This window comes from Ciona robusta, unplaced genomic scaffold (genome assembly GCF_009617815.1).
Source record: "Ciona robusta unplaced genomic scaffold, ASM961781v2 AP042743.1".
Lineage (NCBI taxonomy): Eukaryota > Metazoa > Chordata > Ascidiacea > Phlebobranchia > Cionidae > Ciona > Ciona robusta.
This window is the reverse complement of record NW_028323122.1, coordinates 344010-355599: the sequence shown is the minus strand read 5'-3', so window position 1 is coordinate 355599 and position 11590 is coordinate 344010.

The following is an 11590-nucleotide window of genomic DNA, read 5'->3' as shown; positions in this document are numbered from 1 at the left end:
ATGGACACTTATGTTTGTATGGACACCTATGTTTGTATGGACACTTATGTTTGTATGGACACTTATGTTTGTATGGACACTTATGTTTGTATGGACACTTATGTTTGTATGGACACTTATGTTTGTATGGACACTTATGTTTGTATGGACACTTATGTTTGTATGGACCTATGTTTGTATGGACACTTATGTTTGTATGGACACTTATGTTTGTATGGACACTTATGTTGTATGGACACTTATGTTTGTATGGACACTTATGTTTGTATGGACACTTATGTTTGTATGGTCACCTATGTTTGTATGGACACTTATGTTTGTATGGACACTTATGTTTGTATGGACACTTATGTTTGTATGGACACTTATGTTTGTATGGACACTTATGTTTGTATGGACACTTATGTTTGTATGGACACTTATGTTTGTATGGACACTTATGTTTGTATGGACACTTATGTTTGTATGGACACTTATGTTTGTATGGACACTATGTTTGTATGGACACTTATGTTTGTATGGACCACTTATGTTTGTATGGACACTTATGTTTGTATGGACGCTATGTTTGTATGGACACTTATGTTTGTATGGACGCTTATGTTTGTATGGACACTTATGTTTGTATGGACACTATGTTTGTATGGACACTTATGTTTGTATGGACACTTATGTTTGTATGGACACTTATGTTTGTATGGACACTTATGTTTGTATGGACACTTATGTTTGTATGGACACTTATGTTTGTATGGACGCTTATGTTTGTATGGACGCTTATGTTTGTATGGACGCTTATGTTTGTATGGACACTTATGTTTGTATGGACACTTATGCTTGTATGGACACTTATGTTTGTATGGACACTTATGTTTGTATGGACGCTTATGTTTGTATGGACCTTATGTTTGTATGGACACTTATGTTTGTATGGACACTTATGTTTGTATGGACACCTATGTTTGTATGGACACCTATGTTTGTATGGACACTTATGTTTGTATGGACTTATGTTTGTATGGACGCTTATGTTTGTATGGACGCTTATGTTTGTATGGACACTTATGTTTGTATGGACACTTATGTTTGTATGGACACTTATGTTTGTATGGACACTTATGTTTGTATGGACACTTATGTTTGTATGGACTTATGTTTGTATGGACACTTATGTTTGTATGGACACTTATGTTTGTATGGACACTTATGTTTGTATGGACACTTATGTTTGTATGGACACTTATGTTTGTATGGACACTTATGTTTGTATGGACACTTATGTTTGTATGGACACTTATGTTTGTATGGACACTTATGTTTGTATGGCACTTATGTTTGTATGGACACTTATGTTTGTATGGTCACTTATGTTTGTATGGACACTTATGTTTGTATGGACACTTATGTTTGTATGGACACTTATGTTTGTATGGACACTTATGTTTGTATGGACATTATGTTTGTAGGACACCTATGTTTGTATGGACACTTATGTTTGTATGGACACTTATGTTTGTATGGACACTTATGTTTGTATGGACACTTATGTTTGTATGGACACTTATGTTTGTATGGACACTTATGTTTGTATGGACACTTATGTTTGTATGGACGCTTATGTTTGTATGGACACTTATGTTTGTATGGACACTTATGTTTGTATGGACACTTATGTTTGTATGGACACCTATGTTTGTATGGACACTTATGTTTGTATGGACACTTATGTTTGTATGGACACTTATGTTTGTATGGACGCTTATGTTTGTATGGACACTTATGTTTGTATGGACGCTTATGTTTGTATGGACGCTTATGTTTGTATGGACACTTATGTTTGTATGGACACCTATGTTTGTATGGACACTTATGTTTGTATGGACACTTATGTTTGTATGGACACTTATGTTTGTATGGACACTTATGTTTGTATGGACGCTTATGTTTGTATGGACACTTATGTTTGTATGGACACTTATGTTTGTATGGACACCTATGTTTGTATGGACGCTTATGTTTGTATGGACACTTATGTTTGTATGGACACTTATGTTTGTATGGACACTTATGTTTGTATGGACACTTATGTTTGTATGGACACTTATGTTTGTATGGACACTTATGTTTGTATGGACACTTATGTTTGTATGGACACTTATGTTTGTATGGACACTTATGTTTGTATGGACACTTATGTTTGTATGGACGCTTATGTTTGTATGGACACTTATGTTTGTATGGACGCTTATGTTTGTATGGACACTTATGTTTGTATGGACACTTATGTTTGTATGGACACTTATGTTTGTATGGACACCTATGTTTGTATGGACACTTATGTTTGTATGGACACTTATGTTTGTATGGACACTTATGTTTGTATGGACACTTATGTTTGTATGGACGCTTATGTTTGTATGGACACTTATGTTTGTATGGACACTTATGTTTGTATGGACACTATGTTTGTATGGACACTTATGTTTGTATGGACACTTATGTTTGTATGGACACTTATGTTTGTATGGACACTTATGTTTGTATGGACACTTATGTTTGTATGGACACTTATGTTTGTATGGACACTTATGTTTGTATGGACACTTATGTTTGTATGGACACTTATGTTTGTATGGACACTTATGTTTGTATGGACACTTATGTTTGTATGGACACTTATGTTTGTATGGACACTTATGTTTGTATGGACACTTATGTTTGTATGGACACTTATGTTTGTATGGACACTTATGTTTGTATGGACACCTATGTTTGTATGGACGCTTATGTTTGTATGGACGCTTATGTTTGTATGGACACTTATGTTTGTATGGACACTTATGTTTGTATGGACACTTATGTTTGTATGGACACTTATGTTTGTATGGACACTTATGTTTGTATGGACGCTTATGTTTGTATGGACACTTATGTTTGTATGGACACTTATGTTTGTATGGACACTTATGTTTGTATGGACACTTATGTTTGTATGGACACTTATGTTTGTATGGACACTTATGTTTGTATGGACACTTATGTTTGTATGGACACTTATGTTTGTATGGACACTTATGTTTGTATGGACACTTATGTTTGTATGGACACTTATGTTTGTATGGACGCTTATGTTTGTATGGACACTTATGTTTGTATGGACACTTATGTTTGTATGGACACCTATGTTTGTATGGACACTTATGTTTGTATGGACGCTTATGTTTGTATGGACGCTTATGTTTGTATGGACACTTATGTTTGTATGGACACTTATGTTTGTATGGACGCTTATGTTTGTATGGACACTTATGTTTGTATGGACACTTATGTTTGTATGGACACTATGTTTGTATGGACACTTATGTTTGTATGGACGCTTATGTTTGTATGGACGCTTATGTTTGTATGGACGCTTATGTTTGTATGGACACTTATGTTTGTATGGACACTTATGTTTGTATGGACACTTATGTTTGTATGGACACTTATGTTTGTATGGACACTTATGTTTGTATGGACGCTTATGTTTGTATGGACGCTTATGTTTGTATGGACACTTATGTTTGTATGGACACTTATGTTTGTATGGACACCTTATGTTTGTATGGACACTTATGTTTGTATGGACGCTTATGTTTGTATGGACGCTTATGTTTGTATGGACACTTATGTTTGTATGGACACTTATGTTTGTATGGACACTTATGTTTGTATGGACACCTATGTTTGTATGGACACTTATGTTTGTATGGACGCTTATGTTTGTATGGACGCTTATGTTTGTATGGACGCTTATGTTTGTATGGACACTTATGTTTGTATGGACACTTATGTTTGTATGGACACCTATGTTTGTATGGACACTTATGTTTGTATGGACGCTTATGTTTGTATGGACGCTTATGTTTGTATGGACACTTATGTTTGTATGGACACTTATGTTTGTATGGACGCTTATGTTTGTATGGACGCTTATGTTTGTATGGACACTTATGTTTGTATGGACACTATGTTTGTATGGACACTTATGTTTGTATGGACACTTATGTTTGTATGGACACTTATGTTTGTATGGACGCTTATGTTTGTATGGACGCTTATGTTTGTATGGACACTTATGTTTGTATGGACACCTATGTTTGTATGGACACTTATGTTTGTATGGACACTTATGTTTGTATGGACACTTATGTTTGTATGGACACTTATGTTTGTATGGACACTTATGTTTGTATGGTCACTTATGTTTGTATGGACACTTATGTTTGTATGGTCACTATGTTTGTATGGACACTTATGTTTGTATGGACACTTATGTTTGTATGGACACTTATGTTTGTATGGACACTTATGTTTGTATGGACACTTATGTTTGTATGGTCACTTATGTTTGTATGGACACTTATGTTTGTATGGACACCTTATGTTTGTATGGACACTTATGTTTGTATGGACACTTATGTTTGTATGGACACTTATGTTTGTATGGACACTTATGTTTGTATGGACACTTATGTTTGTATGGACACCTTATGTTTGTATGGACACTTATGTTTGTATGGACACTTATGTTTGTATGGACACTTATGTTTGTATGGACACTATGTTTGTATGGACACTTATGTTTGTATGGACACTTATGTTTGTATGGACACTTATGTTTGTATGGACACTTATGTTTGTATGGACACCTATGTTTGTATGGACACTTATGTTTGTATGGACGCTTATGTTTGTATGGACACTTATGTTTGTATGGACGCTTATGTTTGTATGGACACTTATGTTTGTATGGACGCTTATGTTTGTATGGACACTTATGTTTGTATGGACACCTATGTTTGTATGGACACTTATGTTTGTATGGACACTTATGTTTGTATGGACACTTATGTTTGTATGGACACTTATGTTTGTATGGACACTTATGTTTGTATGGACACTTATGTTTGTATGGACACTTATGTTTGTATGGACACTTATGTTTGTATGGACACTATGTTTGTATGGACACTTATGTTTGTATGGACGCTTATGTTTGTATGGACACTTATGTTTGTATGGACACTTATGTTTGTATGGACACCTATGTTTGTATGGACACTTATGTTTGTATGGACACTTATGTTTGTATGGACACTTATGTTTGTATGGACACTTATGTTTGTATGGACACTTATGTTTGTATGGACACTTATGTTTGTATGGACACTTATGTTTGTATGGACACTTATGTTTGTATGGACACTTATGTTTGTATGGACACTTATGTTTGTATGGACACTTATGTTTGTATGGACACTTATGTTTGTATGGACACTTATGTTTGTATGGACGCTTATGTTTGTATGGACACTTATGTTTGTATGGACACTTATGTTTGTATGGACACTATGTTTGTATGGACGCTTATGTTTGTATGGACGCTTATGTTTGTATGGACACTTATGTTTGTATGGACACTTATGTTTGTATGGACACTTATGTTTGTATGGACACCTATGTTTGTATGGACACTTATGTTTGTATGGACGCTTATGTTTGTATAGACACTTATGTTTGTATGGACACTTATGTTTGTATGGACACTTATGTTTGTATGGACACTTATGTTTGTATGGACACTTATGTTTGTATGGACACTTATGTTTGTATGGACACTTATGTTTGTATGGACACTTATGTTTGTATGGACACTTATGTTTGTATGGACGCTTATGTTTGTATGGACACTTATGTTTGTATGGACGCTTATGTTTGTATGGACACTTATGTTTGTATGGACACTTATGTTTGTATGGACACTTATGTTTGTATGGACACTTATGTTTGTATGGACACTTATGTTTGTATGGACGCTTATGTTTGTATGGACGCTTATGTTTGTATGGACGCTTATGTTTGTATGGACACTTATGTTTGTATGGACACTTATGTTTGTATGGACACTTATGTTTGTATGGACACCTATGTTTGTATGGACACTTATGTTTGTATGGACGCTTATGTTTGTATGGACGCTTATGTTTGTATGGACGCTTATGTTTGTATGGACACTTATGTTTGTATGGACACTTATGTTTGTATGGACACCTATGTTTGTATGGACACTTATGTTTGTATGGACGCTTATGTTTGTATGGACGCTTATGTTTGTATGGACCTATGTTTGTATGGACACTTATGTTTGTATGGACACTTATGTTTGTATGGACACCTATGTTTGTATGGACACTTATGTTTGTATGGACACTTATGTTTGTATGGACGCTTATGTTTGTATGGACACTTATGTTTGTATGGACACCTATGTTTGTATGGACACTTATGTTTGTATGGACACTTATGTTTGTATGGACACTTATGTTTGTATGGACACTTATGTTTGTATGGACACCTATGTTTGTATGGACACTTATGTTTGTATGGACACTTATGTTTGTATGGACGCTTATGTTTGTATGGACGCTTATGTTTGTATGGACGCTTATGTTTGTATGGACACTTATGTTTGTATGGACACTTATGTTTGTATGGACACCTATGTTTGTATGGACACTTATGTTTGTATGGACGCTTATGTTTGTATGGACGCTTATGTTTGTATGGACACCTATGTTTGTATGGACACTTATGTTTGTATGGACACTTATGTTTGTATGGACACCTATGTTTGTATGGACACTTATGTTTGTATGGACACTTATGTTTGTATGGACGCTTATGTTTGTATGGACACTTATGTTTGTATGGACACCTATGTTTGTATGGACACTTATGTTTGTATGGACACTTATGTTTGTATGGACACCTATGTTTGTATGGACACTTATGTTTGTATGGACACTTATGTTTGTATGGACGCTTATGTTTGTATGGACACTTATGTTTGTATGGACACTTATGTTTGTATGGACGCTTATGTTTGTATGGACACTTATGTTTGTATGGACACTTATGTTTGTATGGACACTTATGTTTGTATGGACACCTATGTTTGTATGGACACTTATGTTTGTATGGACACTTATGTTTGTATGGACACTTATGTTTGTATGGACACTATGTTTGTATGGACGCTTATGTTTGTATGGACGCTTATGTTTGTATGGACGCTTATGTTTGTATGGACACTTATGTTTGTATGGACACTTATGTTTGTATGGACACTTATGTTTGTATGGACACTTATGTTTGTATGGACACTTATGTTTGTATGGACACTTATGTTTGTATGGACACTTATGTTTGTATGGTCACTTATGTTTGTATGGACACTTATGTTTGTATGGTCACCTATGTTTGTATGGACACTTATGTTTGTATGGACACTTATGTTTGTATGGACACTTATGTTTGTATGGACACCTATGTTTGTATGGACACCTATGTTTGTATGGACACTTATGTTTGTATGGACGCTTATGTTTGTATGGACGCTTATGTTTGTATGGACGCTTATGTTTGTATGGACGCTTATGTTTGTATGGACACTTATGTTTGTATGGACACTTATGTTTGTATGGACACCTATGTTTGTATGGACGCTTATGTTTGTATGGACACTTATGTTTGTATGGACACTTATGTTTGTATGGACACTTATGTTTGTATGGACACTTATGTTTGTATGGACACTTATGTTTGTATGGTCACTTATGTTTGTATGGACACTTATGTTTGTATGGTCACCTATGTTTGTATGGACACTTATGTTTGTATGGACACTTATGTTTGTATGGACACTTATGTTTGTATGGACACTTATGTTTGTATGGACACCTATGTTTGTAAGGACACCTATGTTTGTATGGACACTTATGTTTGTATGGACACTTATGTTTGTATGGACACTTATGTTTGTATGGACGCTTATGTTTGTATGGACGCTTATGTTTGTATGGACACTTATGTTTGTATGGACACTTATGTTTGTATGGACACCTATGTTTGTATGGACGCTTATGTTTGTATGGACACTTATGTTTGTATGGACACTTATGTTTGTATGGACACTTATGTTTGTATGGACACTTATGTTTGTATGGACACTTATGTTTGTATGGACACTTATGTTTGTATGGACACTTATGTTTGTATGGACACTTATGTTTGTATGGACACCTATGTTTGTATGGACACTTATGTTTGTATGGACGCTTATGTTTGTATGGACACTTATGTTTGTATGGACGCTTATGTTTGTATGGACACTTATGTTTGTATGGACGCTTATGTTTGTATGGACACTTATGTTTGTATGGACACTATGTTTGTATGGACACTTATGTTTGTATGGACACTTATGTTTGTATGGACACTTATGTTTGTATGGACACTTATGTTTGTATGGACGCTTATGTTTGTATGGACACTTATGTTTGTATGGACACTTATGTTTGTATGGACACTTATGTTTGTATGGACACTTATGTTTGTATGGACACTTATGTTTGTATGGACACTTATGTTTGTATGGACACTTATGTTTGTATGGACACTTATGTTTGTATGGACACTTATGATTGTATGGACACTTATGTTTGTATGGACACTTATGTTTGTATGGACACTTATGTTTGTATGGACACCTATGTTTGTATGGACACTTATGTTTGTATGGACACTTATGTTTGTATGGACACTTATGTTTGTATGGACACTTATGATTGTATGGACACTTATGTTTGTATGGACACTTATGTTTGTATGGACACCTATGTTTGTATGGACACCTATGTTTGTATGGACACTTATGTTTGTATGGACGCTTATGTTTGTATGGACACTTATGTTTGTATGTACACTTATGTTTGTATGGACACTTATGTTTGTATGGACACTTATGTTTGTATGGACACCTATGTTTGTATGGACACTTATGTTTGTATGGACACTTATGTTTGTATGGACACTTATGTTTGTATGGACACTTATGTTTGTATGGACACTTATGTTTGTATGGACACTTATGTTTGTATGGACACTTATGTTTGTATGGACACTTATGTTTGTATGGACACTTATGTTTGTATGGACGCTTATGTTTGTATGGACACTTATGTTTGTATGGACACTTATGTTTGTATGGACACTTATGTTTGTATGGACACTTATGTTTGTATGGACACTTATGTTTGTATGGACACTTATGTTTGTATGGACACCTATGTTTGTATGGACGCTTATGTTTGTATGGACGCTTATGTTTGTATGGACGCTTATGTTTGTATGGACACTTATGTTTGTATGGACACTTATGTTTGTATGGACACTTATGTTTGTATGGACACTTATGTTTGTATGGACACTTATGTTTGTATGGACACTTATGTTTGTATGGACACTTATGTTTGTATGGTCACTTATGTTTGTATGGACACTTATGTTTGTATGGTCACCTATGTTTGTATGGACACTTATGTTTGTATGGACACTTATGTTTGTATGGACACTTATGTTTGTATGGACACTTATGTTTGTATGGACACCTATGTTTGTAAGGACACCTATGTTTGTATGGACACTTATGTTTGTATGGACACTTATGTTTGTATGGACACTTATGTTTGTATGGACACTTATGTTTGTATGGACGCTTATGTTTGTATGGACACTTATGTTTGTATGGACACTTATGTTTGTATGGACACCTATGTTTGTATGGACGCTTATGTTTGTATGGACACTTATGTTTGTATGGACACTTATGTTTGTATGGACACTTATGTTTGTATGGACACTTATGTTTGTATGGACACTTATGTTTGTATGGACACTTATGTTTGTATGGACACTTATGTTTGTATGGACACTTATGTTTGTATGGACACCTATGTTTGTATGGACACTTATGTTTGTATGGACGCTTATGTTTGTATGGACACTTATGTTTGTATGGACGCTTATGTTTGTATGGACACTTATGTTTGTATGGACGCTTATGTTTGTATGGACACTTATGTTTGTATGGACACCTATGTTTGTATGGACACTTATGTTTGTATGGACACTTATGTTTGTATGGACACTTATGTTTGTATGGACACTTATGTTTGTATGGACGCTTATGTTTGTATGGACACTTATGTTTGTATGGACACTTATGTTTGTATGGACACCTATGTTTGTATGGACACTTATGTTTGTATGGACACTTATGTTTGTATGGACACTTATGTTTGTATGGACACTTATGTTTGTATGGACACTTATGCTTGTATGGACACTTATGTTTGTATGGACACTTATGTTTGTATGGACACTTATGTTTGTATGGACACTTATGTTTGTATGGACACTTATGTTTGTATGGACACTTATGTTTGTATGGACACTTATGTTTGTATGGACACTTATGTTTGTATGGACGCTTATGTTTGTATGGACACTTATGTTTGTATGGACACTTATGTTTGTATGGACACCTATGTTTGTATGGACGCTTATGTTTGTATGGACGCTTATGTTTGTATGGACACTTATGTTTGTATGGACACTTATGTTTGTATGGACACTTATGTTTGTATGGACACCTATGTTTGTATGGACACTTATGTTTGTATGGACGCTTATGTTTGTATAGACACTTATGTTTGTATGGACACTTATGTTTGTATGGACACTTATGTTTGTATGGACACTTATGTTTGTATGGACACTTATGTTTGTATGGACACTTATGTTTGTATGGACGCTTATGTTTGTATGGACACTTATGTTTGTATGGACACTTATGTTTGTATGGACGCTTATGTTTGTATGGACACTTATGTTTGTATGGACGCTTATGTTTGTATGGACACTTATGTTTGTATGGACACTTATGTTTGTATGGACACTTATGTTTGTATGGACACTTATGTTTGTATGGACACTTATGTTTGTATGGACGCTTATGTTTGTATGGACGCTTATGTTTGTATGGACGCTTATGTTTGTATGGACACTTATGTTTGTATGGACACTTATGTTTGTATGGACACCTATGTTTGTATGGACACTTATGTTTGTATGGACGCTTATGTTTGTATGGACGCTTATGTTTGTATGGACGCTTATGTTTGTATGGACGCTTATGTTTGTATGGACACTTATGTTTGTATGGACACTTATGTTTGTATGGACACCTATGTTTGTATGGACACTTATGTTTGTATGGACGCTTATGTTTGTATGGACGCTTATGTTTGTATGGACGCTTATGTTTGTATGGACACTTATGTTTGTATGGACACTTATGTTTGTATGGACACCTATGTTTGTATGGACACTTATGTTTGTATGGACGCTTATGTTTGTATGGACGCTTATGTTTGTATGGACACTTATGTTTGTATGGACACTTATGTTTGTATGGACACTTATGTTTGTATGGACACCTATGTTTGTATGGACACTTATGTTTGTATGGACGCTTATGTTTGTATGGACGCTTATGTTTGTATGGACGCTTATGTTTGTATGGACACTTATGTTTGTATGGACACTTATGTTTGTATGGACACCTATGTTTGTATGGACACTTATGTTTGTATGGACGCTTATGTTTGTATGGACGCTTATGTTTGTATGGACACTTATGTTTGTA